We start from the raw sequence: 17,380 nt of genomic DNA, 5'->3' as shown, positions 1-17,380 counted from the left end.
CATGCCTGATGGCCAGTGTCCATGCTGCCTCTTCGGCAGCAGCTTCTGTCGCTGTCCCTCTAGTGCTCTGCTGTCGTGGAGACTCAGCTGTCCGTCTGCTTTTTAATCTGTACAACTCCTACCTTTCCTTCAAGGTCCAGCTTGGTTCCCTCTTCTTCCACAAAGCCTTCGTTGATCCTCTAGTTTTTACAGTTCAGTGTTGGAGTTACCACTTGCTTCTCACACCAAGGGCCCGCGAGCTTTTCAATGCAGCATCTGTACTTGATATTTCTTTATCTCAGTCACATGTAGCAGGTCTGTTATACTGCACAATACTTCGCCATGTTTCAAACTTGGAAAACCACAGCCTCGGACACATCACCCCCTGGCCATTCCTTAGATAATAACGAACATGGCCATAATAGCCAACGCTGACTGAGGGCTGACTGTGCACCAGGCACTGTTCTAAAATGGTTATGGGTCGTGATTCCATTTAATCCTTACAGTAACTTCATAGGGGTAGAGGTGGTTCACCCCCATTTTCCAAATGAGGAAAATTTCAAAATGGAAAGATTAAATAATTGGCCCAAGGTCACACAGCTAGCAAATGGTAAAGAGGCAGGGTTTGAATCAAAGCCAGCTGGCTGCAGAGTCCATGTTCTCAGCCGCCTCTCTCCACTGCCTCCTTCAAGTCACCACTGTAGGCTTGCACTAAAATAAGTAACTAGATAAGCGGATAAAATTTAAAATATTTTGTGAACAAAAATAAAAGTTTTCCCTTGCACATCTACTCCAAAGCCGGGTTTTAAGCTTACTAGTCAAAGCTAGTTTCTTTGCTGTTTTCATTTAAAGCTGCGCCCGTGCCCTGTCTGCTCTATATGGGCCTTTTCCGAGGGGCAGGGATGCAGCAGGGAGAGCTTTGCGGGGAGTAAGCTGGCTCTCAGGGCTGTGGCAGACGAGCCCCTGGAGAGGTCTGGGCAGTGCTCTTTCCTGTCCTTGGCAAGTGTTGGCTGCAGGGGTACGTCCATGACAGTGCCACCTTTCCAGCTTCGGACTCATGTGCCTTATGCATGGCGAGTCTTTGAAAGGAGTCGTGATCGTGGGGGAGGTGGTGCAGGTTGCTGTCTGAGAAAGCAGAGTGTGACCTTCAATGTATCATTCTGAGATATTTACCCAAATAGAAAGACATTTTGTGCCGACTCCTCCTTTTCCAACTGTGGCCTGACAGTTTTCTCTTTCTTCTTTTAAAACAATCTGCCTAGAAAGTGTTTCTCTTCCTCCCTGCCTTTGAGTGATAAGACTAACATCTGGGAGGAAAGCCGGGATCTCTTTCTTCAAAGGTTATTATCTCCATCAGTCCTGAAAGTCGCTTACAACCAAGGGGAAATAGCAGAGGTTAGTCAAGATTATAATATATGAAATTGTCAGACAACAATAACATAGAATAACATATAATTAAAAGCCAAATGTGTGTTTTGAACTTGAGCAGTTTTAAGAGTTCTCAGAATCAGTGTGATGCACTGGTTAAGGAATATGGGCTCTGTAGTCAGGGGTTCCAGGTCTGAATTCCAGCATATCACCTACTAGCTGTCTAGCCTCAGCCCTCCCGTTTAAAGTCCCTAGGCCTTGGTCTTCTCACTGGCAAAATGGAGACAATAGTGTCTAAAATGAGGTTACTGTGAGGATTAATGAGATCATCATTACTCATTCAGTAAAAAATAAAACACTATCTATTGAGCGCCTTCTTTGTGCAAGTCATGTAAGTACAAGGTATATGCAGATGTTCCCACAACCTCAGCAGCAAACCACAGCAGCAAACATTTATTTCTCTCACATGCTGTAGGTCCACTGTGGCTCAGCTTTAGGTCTGCTCCCTTCTCCTTCATTCTAAGACCAAAGCTAAAGAGCAGTCCCTACATGGGGAACGTGGGGCACGCTGGCAAAGGGAAAAGAGCAATGATACAACGTGTAGCCCATCCCAGCACAGCAGGGGTCACTGCTGAGGCAGAGTGGGAAGTGGTTGCAGATGGAAAGAGTCCTGAAGGCCCACAGGATTAGAACACTGTTGCAGTGATCCAGATGAAAGGTCTTTGATTCTAGACTTCGTTAAGAACAGCAGCAGTGGGGAGAAAAGAAGAGGTGGGGGGAGCGTGGGTAGGGAAAGAGGAGAGGACTTAGCAAGTGGCTGCACTTGAGGAATACAGGAGAAAGGTGGAGCTAACCCAAGAGCACTGAGTATAAACTCAGACAAGTCACTGAACCCTCTGGGCCCGAGTTTCAACATTTAATACAAAAGAGGCCTGGCTTTGATTTGGCCACTGAGATTCTTTTCAGCTCTGTCCCTTTATGGTTCTAAGACTCCAAGCTCTTTGTCTTAGGAGACCACGGACTACCGGGGATGATGCTGCTGGGAGGGAAAGTTGGTTTGGCAAGAAAGATGTTACAATGACTCTATTTTGCATTTGTCTCGGCCATTGAGTTATATGTCTTTCCTTTTTGCCTTTGCTCATAGCCCTACTTTCTCCTTGGCTTTGTTGTGAATCCAAAAAGGAGACAGAATTTATTTTTGAGCTCCAAAGTGAGATCCTAGGGAACACACAGGGCCTTGAGGTCAGGGGGCTAATGTAGCCTAATGTATGATGTTTCTCAAGGATCTTTTGATACTGACATCTTTGTACTTTCTTCTAGCATATTCCCCACTATGATAGCATCACAGTGTCAGCCTGGGACTCTTGGGAGAAACCTTATTCTCCTCCACCCTCACATATTCGTAGAATTAGAAACTTCTGGTAACTCTTCCTCCTTCTCAAGTGTATGCTCTGCCTCTCTTACATCCTTTACTCATTCCTTCCCTTGGGAAGACGAGTAACTTGTCTGATTGACGGGAGCCTGGCCCGTCTCTTCTCCACTGTGCCGTGTTCACGTGTTGATAAGCATCTGCATCTAAAAGACCACATGGCCATATCTTTCTCTCTTCTCTTTCGCTTTCTTGAACCACGTGGTGTAGGCAGGATGGGCCATCCTAGCTCTTTTGCTCTCCCATGCAATAGGCAAATTAGGAAGGAAGTGCCTCTGATGGAACCCAGGAAGTCTTTGTTCCAACTTCTCCATCAGTAAGTGTGTAAATTAAATCACTCCTTCCTTGGGATGCGGATAACTTTAATTCAATAGGGGAGGTAGCAGGAGGCACCTGCTGAGTAGCCTCAGACACCAGCCTGTCTCAGTCAGCACTGTACTTTATTAATTGGGTCTCCATCACCAAGAGTAGTACCTTGATCCAAGTTTATCTCCTAAAGTCACTGCACTCCTTGTTTGAAATTAGAGAATACAGTGAGTAAGTGACACTGTGACCTGCAGCAGAGCCCTTTCAACATCGAGTCACAACTATCAATGGCCTTCTTTCCCCCTTCTCAGCTTCGCCAGTAGGGAAGTGCAGTCACTGTTAAAGAGGAGACTGCTTTTTCCCCACGCATCATACGGAGTGGCTTTCAGAGCCGATTGCCATCAGCCAGTGTCTGCTTGGCCCGTAAACTCTGTTTCCAGGAAACTCGGTCCGGCTCCATATCCTGGCATTCTAACCATTTCAGGTAAAATGCTGGGTTTGTAGTTTTTTTAGATGGCCATTTCAATTAAATGATTACTTCGACTTTTCAGTATTAAATCCATTGTGTAATATGAGCTCAACACAGATGAGAATTGTTCTTAATAGTCTGAGGGATTTTAATCTCCCTCTCCCCAGCCCCAAGCAATATCCCGTGCAGTGTTTTGAAATACAACTTTTTAACTGAGATATTTACATTTTAACATGATATTGGTACTTTATTTTAACTAAAATTACAGACTAACTCAGTTGAGATAGTTAAATTAATCAGTGTGCATAGTTATAACCCCAGTTGACCTGTTACAGAAAAAGGTTTTAATTTTTATTCTTTCCAGGACTTAGCCCACGAGACGAAGCTCGTGGGCACTGACTTGTCCTGCTAGCATGTGTGCCGGACACCGTGCAGGACACTGCAGATACAGAGTGAGCCTCGGGCCTTGCTCTCATGGCCCTGGTGGTCTAATTGAGAAATGAAACTCATGAGCAAAGTATTGTGATACATGAGAACCCACACGGAGAAATGTGTCCCTTGCCAGGGGAGGCAGAGTAAAAAGTGACTAATTGTTCCTAGGAAAGCAGGGGAGATTTCAGAGATGTTGACCTATTCCAACCAGTGACCTGAACAGCTATACAGCAGTAAGTTGATTGGTGGAGGGTGGAGAATGGACATTGGAATATTAAGATCTGTTAGTTACAATGGGATTTTGAACCATGGTTCACAAGGAGAAGGTGTGCTCACTCTATCGCCATTCAAATCCTTTGTCGGCATCTTGCTTTATTTTATAACAGCATTGCCAACATTTGTCCTTCTGGTTCTCAAAAGAGCATGGACATAATGCAAATCAACTTGGTATATTTTAAGGCTGCCATGACCTAGGGCTTTTTCAACTTTGAAGTTTCATTCATTCATTCATTCATTCATTCTATCCCTCTCTTTCTGTACAATCTAAAAACAGAGATTTAGTATTTTTTAAACCATCATTTACTCTTTCTGTTGTTTTCTGTTGTAACTATGGCTTCTGTGTCTCATTGTAGTAATGAGAGACTGATTGTAAGGAACAGAAATCCACCCAAACTAGTTCAGATAACATAGGGTATGGGAAGGATATGGTACATTTCACAGGACTCAGTCAAACGACGCATTTCTGTGCCTGATGGACATAGGAGTGGAAATTGGTTAGGATCAGCGATTGCTCTCTCAGTCTCCGTTCTTTCCTTGTTTCTCTCTCCTGCTTCACTCTCTGCCCTGTGGAGCAGCCGCCTCTGTTTATTTCTGTCTCTCCTCTTGCCCAGTAATTTCCGCTTTCCTTGGCACCACTCGGACCCTAGCTCTGTGGCAGTTTTCTGATGCAGGATTCAATACTACCTCACCACAGTCTCAAGAGAAAACCCAGCCAATTTCGTCTGTCTGTTAATTAGCTGTCCTTGATTTAGGAGTGTGGGGCGGAGGAGGAGTCTTGTTTATAGGGCTTCTTCTCCCAAAGGTGAGGGCAGGGCAGAAGGGTAAACTGGGAAAGATAGGCAAAATTGAATTATATGTTCCATAATGCTGCCCTAGAAAGGCAAACTCTGGTGTATAATCTAAGATGGTAATTTAGTTTTTCTTAACACAGTTTTAATAGTTACGCAACAGAGCTCCCCAAAGTGCCCATGTTTAGTGCCCACCCCGAACCAGTTCCAATGCTTACACGCCTACCTTTTCATAGATAAATAGAATAGTGATCATTCATTCAGTCAGCATTTGGCTCCCAACAGCACCCGTTTCTCGTTTGGTGTGTGTGGCCTCTTACAGATCAGGGTATATGAGAAAAACCATGAATTTGGAGTCACTGGAATTAGTGCCATCTCTTGCTAATTTGGTGGCCATGAACTAGTTCCAAGGTTTTAGAGCCTGTTTGTGGATTCACAAAATGAGGTTGGCTTGTCCCTCACCAGCCCCACTAGGTCTTTGTGAAGAACACATGATAAAAGTGGGTTGAAAGATTCTGGAATAGTAAAGCACTGTACAGATGAGTTCCCTTACTGACAGATTATGTGTGAGAACAAGGACACGGTATTTTATTTTGACGTTTAGCACGAGGTACTGAGAAATTGACCCTCTGACATCTGCTCACCTAAAACAGGGCATGGCTTTAGGCAAGACTCATAAATACACCGACATCCTGGTTCCTCAGCTCCAGTCTCATGCTGCCGTCAAGCATTAGGAGTCTTGAATGGAAGGTAGTATGGGTGCGCTCCCGTCAATGCACAGGTCATCGTGGCTCCTGTGCACAAAAGAGGACCTTTTGTTTTTTTCACTTTTGAACTGGAACTGTTGTAATCATTACAGTGTTGTTAAATAACATTATTCAATCTAGGGTGTTGCTTTTAATCAGTTGGTGATACTGAGAGAAAAACGTGGATCACAAGTTATTCCCAGTTTGCAATTGAATAAAAGCTAAATAATCTGTAGATCACTCAGACAGTAAATTGAGGAGCTAGGATTCAACCCAGTTCTGTCTGACTCCAAGCCCTACATTTCCGGCTGTGCCTCACTCCCACCGGATTGTAGAGCGCTTGTTCTGTCTGCTACTATCCAGTTGGGGATCTACGAAGATAGAAAAAAGCCTTTAAGCTATTTTCACTATTTTAAAAATTGTAATGGGGAATTTTACATTTAGCTTCAATAAGGGCAGAGTTATGTTAACTGTCCCTCCCCCTCCGGGGACCTAATTTGCCAGTTATTTATTATTTAATTCATACAAGAAAACTAATTAAATATTCAGAAATGCTGTTTGTTAGACAGGGAGCTGCAAATTCCAAAGTCTGTGGATGGTATGTGGATATCCTTGGTGGTAAAAAGATTGTAGAATATAGTCTAATTCTAAAACCACAAGCCGATAGGTCATAGGAAGAATCCAGCTTAAGGTTGTGTTTTGTTTGACTTATAATGCATTTCTTCAATTTGTGAATTAGTGACCAGCCTTTAAAAATTAGATTTCACATCAAAAAGCAGATTTTTTTTATCCTTTGAAAATTCAGAAGTTCTGCCAATACTGAATGCACATTTCCCTATGACACTGAGCAGCTGGCTTCTTTGAAAGGGCAGGCACTTTCAAATTCCACCAGTTTCCACCTGGCCCAATTCATTTATTTCACTCATTCACATTACCTCCCAGGTAATAGCAGACATTTCAGTCTCGAGGCCTGGGCTAGTTCAGACTCCTCATTATGTTGTTTGGTTATAGAGTGAAACCGATCCCCTGGCAATAATCACTCACACCTTTCGTACCCTTACAATTTTACTGGTCTTCTCTGTGTGTTGTTATGTTAAGGTCGTTCATGCAAACTTGTCTGTTTGGGGGACTGGGAATGCAAAGAGGGGTCAGACAGAGCTCTTACCCTGAGGAAGGTCATAGTCTAGGCTTATTTCTTTTTAATTCGTGAAAGCATCTAGCACCCTGATACGTACCAAGGTCATGTTCAGGACCTACTCGCTAGAGTACAGTGATTACAGAATGAGGTTTGGTGTTGCAAAAACCCTAGGATAGAGTGCTGGCCCACCGTTCATTGCCCACTCGGACAATTTGTGTAAACTCTTCAACTTCAATTTTCTTGTCTGTAAAATTGGATAATCATAGTGCCTGTAGGGTAAAACAAGAATGAATGACCTGAGGCTGGTAAGGGGTTTAGGCACAGTGTTTAACATTTAATAACTGCCAATGTGTGGTAACTCTTGTTACTAGGACTACACATGCATGCAGTTGGCACTCAGTTGATGCTTGTTGAATGAGCAAATGCATAGGTAGAATGAGCTGAATGTAAGGAATTAATTGTGTTCAGACAGTCCAATAGCTGTCAATGATGATGGCACCAATAGGATCTCCAGCAGCCTGGAGAACACAGATTTTTGATGGCTTTAAATGCTCTAGTTTTCATGAGACTAGAAGCATATGATGTAGCAGAATCAACACCACAAGTGCTTTAAAAAAGATTTAAAAGTTCACCTCTTGTGGAAAAACATCAACCCAAGTATAATATATGAGTAAGTTAATATAAGATTGGGGAGCGAAGAATAAATCTCTAACAGCCTTCCAAGGTAGACTCGCACTCTTGAGTTTTGAGAATGTATTCAGGACTTCAGAACTGGCCTGTGGGCTAGACTTCCTGATGCAGCATGTTAAGATTTCTCTGTGGAGAGTCACTGCAGTTGCTAAGGTGACCGCTGGAGTGGGAAAAAGCATTAGACCATTTTCCCAGGGCTTCTGGACTGCTTCCTCTCTTTACAGCCTTAAGGGACAGGCAGAGGGGAACTAATTTATTTACTTTCTGCCATCACTCTCTCATTTAATTGTTACACTGATCCTCTGAAACAATTTACTGTACAGATGACAAAACTGAAGCTCAGAGAGATTAAGGGATATGTGCCAATTCTTGAACATCTTGTAAATGACAGGACCAGGACTCTGGCTCTTCCATAACTCCACATGGCCTTCCCAAACCAGCCTTGCCACCTCTAGGTTTCCAGGGTGGCCATCAACCCCATGCTTATTCCCACTCCCAAAAGGAATCTCAAGTGAAGGCCAGTAAAATGCCGAGTGAATACACACTGCCCACTTCTTACTCATTTTCAATAAATGTTTATTAAGCACTACATTAGGCAAAGATCTTGTTGCTGAGGATACAGGATAAATAAGAGTGATGAGATCCTATCTCTGGTGGAATTGACTACTAATGGGAAGAGATTGAGGGGGGGAAATCCAGTAAAGCACTAAAGGAACAAAATAATTTCAGATAGCAGTGCTAGAAGAGAAATGAAACAGGGTGATTTGACAGAAAGGGACTAGGGAAAAGAAGGTACTATAGATAAGGTGTTCAAAGAAGTTTTATGGAGGTCACTTTTGAGCTGAAACCTGACTGAATGAAGGAGCCAGCCGAGCAGAAATGGCATTACAGGCAAAGGGAACCGGAGTTGAGACTTGAGGCTTGACACTGGTGACTGTCAAGGAAAACCACTTTACCTTTTAGACTTTTTTTTAATGTAATGCTCATAACAGCGGAGTATGTTTCTGATTTGTAATCTGAATGATCATCAATACTACATTATTTGACATTATTTTTTCTGGTTATTATGGCAGTGGGGCTAGTCACCTTCAAGAAGGCTGTGGTCTGTACAAGTCATAGAGGCAAACTGGCTCTAGAGAGAGAGAGGACACAAAGAGTATACATCTGTTTCCTGGCAGAGAACCACAGATGACAGGCCCAGCCTTAGGAGCTCCACACTGCATTCAGGGATGGGAAGGACCCAGATATGGCCAAGTGAGCAGGAAATTTCCAGAAGCCCCAGTCACACAGACATTGCTCAGACATGTAGGAAGAGGGCCACTGGATAATGTGAACATTTGTTATGGTGCCAAATGGGATTATTCCTGGGATGTCTGGTTATTACAAGGGATAAATTCTAAAACAACAAAGCAGAAAATAATTTTTGTATAGTTAAGTATGGGCTAAATACATGGCATAAAATAATTTAGGGAGCAGGAGTAGAGGAATGTCATGAATTCAAACAAGGATCAAGTGGAATAACTTTTAAACCCCCCTCCTCCCCCCCCAAAAAAAATCACTGCCTAGGACTTCTGGTCAAGATGGAGGCGCAGGTAAACATGGTTTTTACCTCCATGCACAATTACAGCAAAATAACAACTATGGTACAAAACAGATATCACCCAGATTCATCAGAAAATCAAGCCAAGCTGTATGGAAGTCTGACAACCAGGTATTTAAAGAAGCCCCACTCATCCAGACAGGTGCCTTTTCTACAACAGGCCATGCTACTAAGACAGGGAGTCAAAGCAGCTGTACCTAATACACAGAAACAAACACAGGGAGGCTGCCAAGTTGAGGAGACAAAGAAATATGGCCCAAATGAAAGAACAGAACAAAACTTCAGGAAAAGAATTAAATCAAATGGAGATAAGCAACCTATCAGATGCAGAGTTCAAAACACTGGTTACAAGGATGCTCAAAGAAATCTTTGGGTACTACAACAGCATAACAACGACCTAGGTAGAAATGAAGACTGCATTGAGCTAAATAAGGAAAAATCTACAGGGAACCAACAGTGGAGGAGATGAATCTGAGAATCAAATCAACGATTTGGAACATAAGAAAGAAATATACTCAATCAGAACAGCAAGAAGAGAAAATAATTTTAAAAAACTAGGATAGAATAAGGAGCCTCTGGAACATCTCCAAACATACCAACATTCGAATCATAGGGGTGCCAGAAGAAGAAGAGGAGACAGAAAATGAAAACTTAACTTGAAACAATAATGAAAGAAAACTTCCCTAATTTGGTGAAGGAAATAGGCATACAAGTCCAGGAAGCACAGAGAGTTCCAAACAAGTTGGACACAGAGAGGCCCACACCAAGACACATCATAATTCAAATGCCAAAAGTTAGAGATAAAAAGAAAATCTTAAAAGCAGCAAGAGAAAAGAAGTTAGTTACCTACAAAGGAATTCCCATAAGACTATCAGCTGATTTCTGAAAAGAAACTTTGCAGGCAAGAAGTGACTGGCAAGAAGTATTCAAAGTGGTGGAAAGCAAGCACATACAACCTAGATTACTCTGTCCAGCAAAGCTATCATTTAGAATGGAAGGGCAGATAAAGTGCTTCCCAGACAAGGTAAAACTAAAGGTGTTCATCATCACCAAGCCATTATTACATGAAATGTTAAAGGGACTTACATAAGAAAAAGAAGATCAAAATAATTAACATTAGAATGGCAACAAATTCACAACTAGCTACAACTGAATCTAAAAAACAAACTAAGCAAACAAGCAGAACAGAAACAGAATCATAGATATGGAAATCATTTGGAGGGCTATCAGCTTGGAGGGGGAAGGGGGAGAATGGGGGGGGAAGGTGCAGGGACTAAGAAGTACAAATTGGTAGGTACAGAATAGACAGGGGAAGGTTAAGAATAGTATAGGAAGTGGAGAAGCCAAAGAACTTATATGCATGACCCATGGACATGAACTGGGGGGTGGGGGCGGGGCGGGGACAGCTGCGGGAGGGAATGGGTATACCTAGCAGATGGGGCAAAGAGGGGAAAATTGGGACAACTGTAATAGCATAATCAATAAATTTTTTTTTAAATCACTGCCTAGACCTATGCTTCCCAACCTAGAATTCTGAAAGTAGTAACAGAAATTAGAAAGCTATTTGCAGTGTTTCAAAAATATGAATGGATAATAAGGCTATACAGGCTATTGTTTATTTTGTGTTCTTTCACATCATTCTCTTATTGGTTTATTCAGTATCTCAACAAATGAGTTATGTACTGTGTGCCAGGTCTATGCCAAGTGCTAGAAATTTTTTTAATGGCTAAAATAGGGATCCTTGTTGTTGAGACATTTTAAGCACTTGTGGGGCAGAGAGACAAGTAAATGAATAATTACAAAACAGTATAACATGTACTAACAGAGAGGTTTATGGCGTACTTTGAGGCATCCAAAGGGTTGGGGAAATGCTAATCCATCTGGGGGTAGGGTCTTGGAAAGCTTCCTGGAGGAGATAATTACTAAATCTAAGTTTACAGGGCATGTATAAATTAGCCAGATGGGTCCAAGGGAATGATAATGTTGGCAGAGAAAATATCATGTACTTAAGGCTTTTAATTCTCCAGAGTACTTATGCATTGTATCAGAATCACATTCAGTTTTGAATAAGAGAAAACTCTGGTATCAGTAGTTTAAGCCAACAGGTTTATTTGTTTCACACAGTGCATTTGGAGGAAGGTGACCGACTGTCGGCTTAAATTCAGTGGCCAATGTCAGGACGCCTTGTATCTCTGAGACTCCCTGAGCTTTTCCTTCATGGTTGTTGTCTTATGATTAAAAAAGGGCTGCAGCTTTGGGCATCATATACATTTTCAAGAATGAAGGAGAGGTCAGAAGAAGGGGCACATGTCTATTAATCAGAAAAGTAAACATTTTTCTAAAGAACAACCCCCCCAAAACCAGAAGACTTAAGCTTCTGTGTCACGGCCTTGAACTGGGCTACATGCACCCCCAAACTGCAGGACAGGCTTTGTATGCAAATATTTACTCTTCCGCCCCCCAGAGTAGAGCAAGGAGAGTAAGCCGGAAGTGACTAAGTCAGCCAACCAATAATATTTGCCAAATACATTTTATTTCACTTGGTCCTCATAACAAGCCCCTGAATTAGGAAGAGTAGGTTTTATTAGCTCTACTTTATGAAAGAAGAAACTGAGATTTGTAGAGCTAGGTGATGCCTAAAATCACAGAGCTTTATTGAGTGATAACAAAAAGAAAAACAAAGCTAATGTTCAGTCTCCCATTTGACTACCACATTTTCTCATAATCGGTTTTAGTGCCCGTGCGTGTGGAAAAGATTAAAATCACCACGATCTGAAAGAGGGGGTTATTTGTATTCTCCGCCTGTATGAAATGGCTTAACAGAAAAAAATAAAAAGAAAAGTTCATGTTCATTGTATGCTTATTATACACCGGACTCCCTGCCAAGCACTTCGCGTATGGGCTTTCACTTCCTCCTCATACAGCCCTGCAGGTAGGCTGCCCTGATTTTACAGGTGAGCGCTGTGCGGTGGGAGGAGATACTGACAGACTCGCTCCAGATCACAAAGCTAGCACATAGCGGAGCCAGGACTCAAACCTTAGTTCTCCAGAATGCCAGCCTAGTGCTCTTCTTGCCTCATCTGCCTTTCCACTGTCGTAACTGTCTCCCTGGGGCTCCATCCAGTGAACGTGCCTTCTCACTGACATTGCCTGGAGCCCGGGAAGCCACTCTTTGCCCCTGGTACTCCTTTTAATTTATTTGACACTCTCCTGTTTCTTCGTTACTGCTTTTATGGACACAGAATCCAGCAACACATTATTTCAAATGTCCTGCCATTAGGAATATAGTTCCTTTCATTGTAATAGCACTGACCATCGTGAATACATTTTGTATCCATGCAGATGTCGCTTTGTTTGCGATGCCCCGTTCTGATCTGTGTTGGAGAAGGAGCACTTAAAGTATGGCCCAGGCGCCTATTACTCCAGAGGACATGAGGGACACCCTGTGCGTGTGCATATATTTTTGCATTTATGCAGCAGATGGAATGTTTTCGTCACAATGAATTGTGCGTCTGAAGTGAGAGTCTGGCCCCGTCCTGGAAGGGCAGTACAGAGTTAATTTGCTGTGCATATCGTCAAACTTTTGCAGGCAGGTTCTTTGTCAATGGGTGTTTAGGCTGAGTTAATGAGTACAATTTAGAGTCAGATTTCATTAGAATAGAGAGAGAGCCTTCATGGTTGAGGGGTCCAGCTTTCGGGGTACCCCAAGAGATCTTGTCTGCATGGGCACAGCCAGCAAGGTTGCTGATGTGCTCGGTGCCATTATCACCCACACACTGGCACAGCCTTTGTGAGGTTGAGGGTGAATAGCTGGAGTTCCAGTGGGGAGCAGAATGTGCTCGGTTTGGGATTAAGGATCTGAACTGATACTTATGGCCGGAGTCCATCTGTGAAGCAGATGGATGTAATCAGAGCTTCTGAAATGCCAGACTGTGGGCAAAGGTGGATACTTTGTAGAGAGGCTGGGGTAGTCAGCTATCCAAGAAATGGTGTCTCCCCTGTTTGAAACAGTATGTGGGCCATAGTGCTATAGATGTTTAGCCTGTCTGTCTAAACAGGATTCTTGGGATGAAATCATTTTAGATATATCTACGCCAAACATACCCTTTCCAAGGCTTGGAACCTCAGAGGTTAAAAGGTACCTGGAAAATCACCTGTAAGACTAAATATTATGGATCCTCATTCAAGGGTTTTGGAAATTAAAAAGGAGGCAGTATGTTGGTTTATAGAATGTAAAAGTATCCTAGTGAATTTCTATAAAATCCTACATTTTTATGCCACATCTATTTCAGCTAAATGTTTTAAAGACGGAGGAGTTACCCTTAATGAAAGTTGGCTACACAGTTTGGGATTACTGACTCAGTAACTACAAGGCAATTGCAGAAGGGATAGAAGTTGCATACTGAGTTTAGAAAGGGCATGTCTTGGGGGGTATGTGTGTGAATGTGTATGTGAATGTGCGCATGCACACATGTGCCATGTGCACACATATCAGTGAGTCTGGAAATGTTTTGGTGGTTTAACAAAAAAAAGAGCACAACCCCTTCTAAAATTTGGCTTGGGAGAGGGAAATGTCTCTCTGTAACTCTAAGTGATCTTACATTGCAACAGCTTTTTATTGCGTAAAAATCTACAATCAAAAAACTAGTCTGTGGAATTTCAATACCTGTCCTTTTCTGTTTCACAAGGAGTGTTTTCCCCCTCTGAATCTCTAGAGCCTTAATTTTTACACAGTGCATCACCTGACTCTTCTGTCAATATCTGAAACACAGACTTGAAAGAACTAGTTTTCCAAATCCACCTGGAAAGACCAGTGCAGTGTGACCTTAAAGAAGTTACTGTTCTTTGCTTCCTTCATGCCAGAAAGCTACTAACATTTGTCCTATACTGAAAAGTTTACTATTTTACAGGAAATTATGTGGAACCAAATGCACTATTTAGGAGATGAGTTAAAACACAAATGAACCTAGCTCTGAGTTGAGTCTCTGAGTCCCATATTCTCTATTATTGCAAATCCAAATGGCAGTAGTGTTCGCTGTACCCGCTAAAAGAAAACAGCAAGAGGCAAACACTTGCAGCCCTCTGCATGTCTGAGCAGTCTGCCCCACTGCTCACCCATCTCCCCAGGGCCAGTGACTGGAGGCGCATTTTCTTTCTCCCTGGGACAGGGTTGGTCTTGCTTCAACATAAAAAGCCTTTCTGAAAAGGATGCAGAAATGAGGGTGGAGATAGACACTGTCTGTTGCAGTGTTGGCTGAGGGTTTCTGTGGACAGAGAGCAGGTGATACAGTTACTACCAGAGCAGCTTTCAGTCAGAAGTGCAGGAGACTGAAACCTGAGAAGAACCTGTAGGTCTCTGATCCCTGTTGGGGTCGCAGTGAGTGACCTGGACAAGAACCCAGTATCTGCCTGATTCCCCTGTTCCCTGCTGTATGCTCAATTAAGCTGCCCGCAAGCCTGGGACCCAGCCCAAACTGCCCTCCGGAGGAGGTGCCCATTGTAAGAGAGTTCCTGTAACAAATGTGCCTTCAGGGGACTATATAACAAGGAGCAAAGCCATTTGCATTAATTCATCCTACATTTGTCTTTTGACTTTTAAAATGCTCAGGGTTCCTAACATATGTATTTACAGTATAAGTTTCTAGTCTCTAAATAGCCATACTTACAGTCTAAGATGATTGAACAGCAGGGGAAGGGACCAGCCCAAAAGAATATGGTCCTCTCTTTCCTGAACTCCGGTCATCTGTGCTTTCCACCGCCGTTCTTTGTTGTAGTCATTCTTAGCCGTGAAACAAACTCAAGACTCAAAAACTTACTTTCAACATAATAAAGAGCACCTACTGAACAAGAACAAGTTGATGCCAAATGTATATGTATTTTCCAAAACTATTTCTTTGAGATAAAACAGAAATTACAATGATAGTTATCATTTATAAAGTATTTATTTTATGCTGTGCCAAATCCAATATTAAAGACCTTGTAAGATATCTTATTTAGTGTCACAACTACTGTATTACAAAGACTTAGTGAAGTCACTAAAACGCGGACACAAAAGTGACTTTCCCAAGGTTACTTGATCTACTTATCTCAGCTTCCAGCCCTTCCCTTGGCGATGGGTATTCACAGCTGTGAGACTGAGGACAGATGCCATCAGAGACCCCGTCAGCCTGCTGAAGACAGACAGGCTCACTCTCCCTGTAATCAGGAGGGCAGGGAAGGCCACCCACACGCGCACCTAATTAACGTAGGAGGAACAGCCACCCCCGGGTCGGTCAGAAGGATGCGCACTTGGCAAGGATTCGCAGCCCAGCTCAACGTTCATTTTGCTCGGAAGGACATAGGCTTCGCAGTTGGGCAAACCCAGGCTCCAGATGTGGCCAGGTGACTGACCCCTCTGAACCTGAGCTTCCACGTCTAAGAGAGGAATCATGGTGTCTCCTTCACAGACAAGCAGTGCACACTGGATGAGAGAGAACAGATAAGTCCCTGTTGTAATACATGCTCACTGAACAATTTTTTTAAATACATAATTCCTTGGTGGGAATGCAGATTGGTTTAGCCACTGTGGAAAGCAGTATGGAGTTACCTTAAAAAATTAAAAATGGTACCACCTTTTGACCCAGCAATCCCACTTCTGGGAATATAGCCGAAGAAACCCAAAACACTAATTTGAAAGAACATACACACCCCTATGTTCACTGCAGCATTATCTACTATTGCCAAGATTTGGAATCAGCCCAAGTGCCCATTCGCAGATGAGTGGATAAAAAAGTCGTGGTACATTTATGCAATGGAATACTGTTAGGCAGTTAAAAAAGAAGGAAACCTTACCTTTTGTGACAGCACAGGTGGACCTAGAGAGTATTACATTAAGTGAAATAAGCCAGTCAGAAAAAGACGAGTACCATATGATTTCACTTATATGTGGAATCTAATGAACAAAATAAATTAACAAACAGATGTATTATAGAATTGCACACCAGAAACCTATATAATTTTATTAGCCAATGTCACCCGACTAAATTCAATAAAAATTTAAAAAATAATAAAATACACAATGGCTTAAAATGTCGTTTTACTCTGTTTGTGTTAGCGAAAGTTTTCCCAGGCACCCTGAAGTGTTGTGGCCCCAGCAAGAGAACACTTGAAAGATACAAGTGTTCTTCAGTTTCCCCAAGGCAGGTCCGTTCCTTAGAACCAACTTTGCTTTTTATGACCTGTTTTTCCCTCAAGATAGGAGGTGGACTGATGCCTTCTCTTCTGGCCCCCCTGTCCTGTGTATGGCTCTCTCCAAAGTATTCTCTCACCTCTCTTTTGTGATTTCCTTAAGTGCTTTTAATGGCTGCTTGACACCAGAAAGTTATTCCCAGCAGGCACTCAGTTTGTAATCGCTTCTTGCTGCTTGGTGTGAACTCGTGGCTGACCTCTGGGAACGCAGTGGGCACTGGAGGAGGGGGTCAGGCTCTGCTCCAGCAGAGCGTGATGGTGGTCCCTGATGATGGGTCCCTGAACAGCCGGCAGGCAGCTGAAGGAGCGGCCACAAGGATTGCTTTCACACCTTCTGCCACCTCTGTCCTGTGTGTCTGGAAGGTAGAGGATTATAATACAGGTAAACTCCAACACTTCTAAGCAACACCAACCAAACACAAAGCAAAACCAAAGCAAAGATAATAGACAGAGGGCAGCTCCCATTCAGGAGGGCCTCTGTCATCACTGTGAGGATAAATGCAAGGCCCTTAGGTGCCTCCTGCGTCCCCCAGAGCCAAACACACGTTACTGCTTAGCCTGTCCCTGGGGGCCTGGACGGCCTTCCACTTTGTTTTAACCTGTTACTCTCTTCATCAGGGGAAGGGGATTGAGGTATAAGAAATGGGGGAGGGGGTGCAAATCCCTTATACCTTCATTTCACAAACCTTAGACACTCCCTGCTCATCAGGATTGTTAAGTGGTGAGTCACAACACATGCCCTGGAGCAGCAAGTAGCAGCTGGCTGACAGGAGGAGGAGAAGCCAAGCATCACACTGGGTTAATAGGGCCACAGGAGACACCTTGGTGACTAGTGATCAATGCCAGAGAAATGGATTTCACATTAAGTGCTTCATGCCCAATCTCGTGTGACTCCCTCGGACATTGTGGGCCTTTGCCCCAAGCCACAC

At 43.1% G+C, this 17,380-nt stretch overlaps 1 protein-coding gene and 1 non-coding gene across 2 annotated transcripts in view; both read left to right on the top strand.

Moving 5' to 3' along the window:
* TRIM44 (tripartite motif containing 44) overlaps positions 1 to 17,380 on the top strand; it is a 112,774-nt gene that overhangs the window by 72,981 nt on the left and 22,413 nt on the right. The window lies entirely within an intron of this gene.
* On the top strand, positions 11,919 to 12,053 carry LOC112303516 (small nucleolar RNA SNORA29). Its single transcript, XR_002974662.2, has one exon. It is a non-coding gene; the product is annotated as a small nucleolar RNA SNORA29 (small nucleolar RNA).

This window comes from Desmodus rotundus, chromosome 5 (assembly GCF_022682495.2).
Source record: "Desmodus rotundus isolate HL8 chromosome 5, HLdesRot8A.1, whole genome shotgun sequence".
Taxonomy (NCBI): Eukaryota; Metazoa; Chordata; class Mammalia; order Chiroptera; family Phyllostomidae; genus Desmodus; species Desmodus rotundus.
The sequence above is the reverse complement of the archived record's forward strand: the minus strand, read 5'-3'. Positions and strand labels throughout refer to the sequence as shown.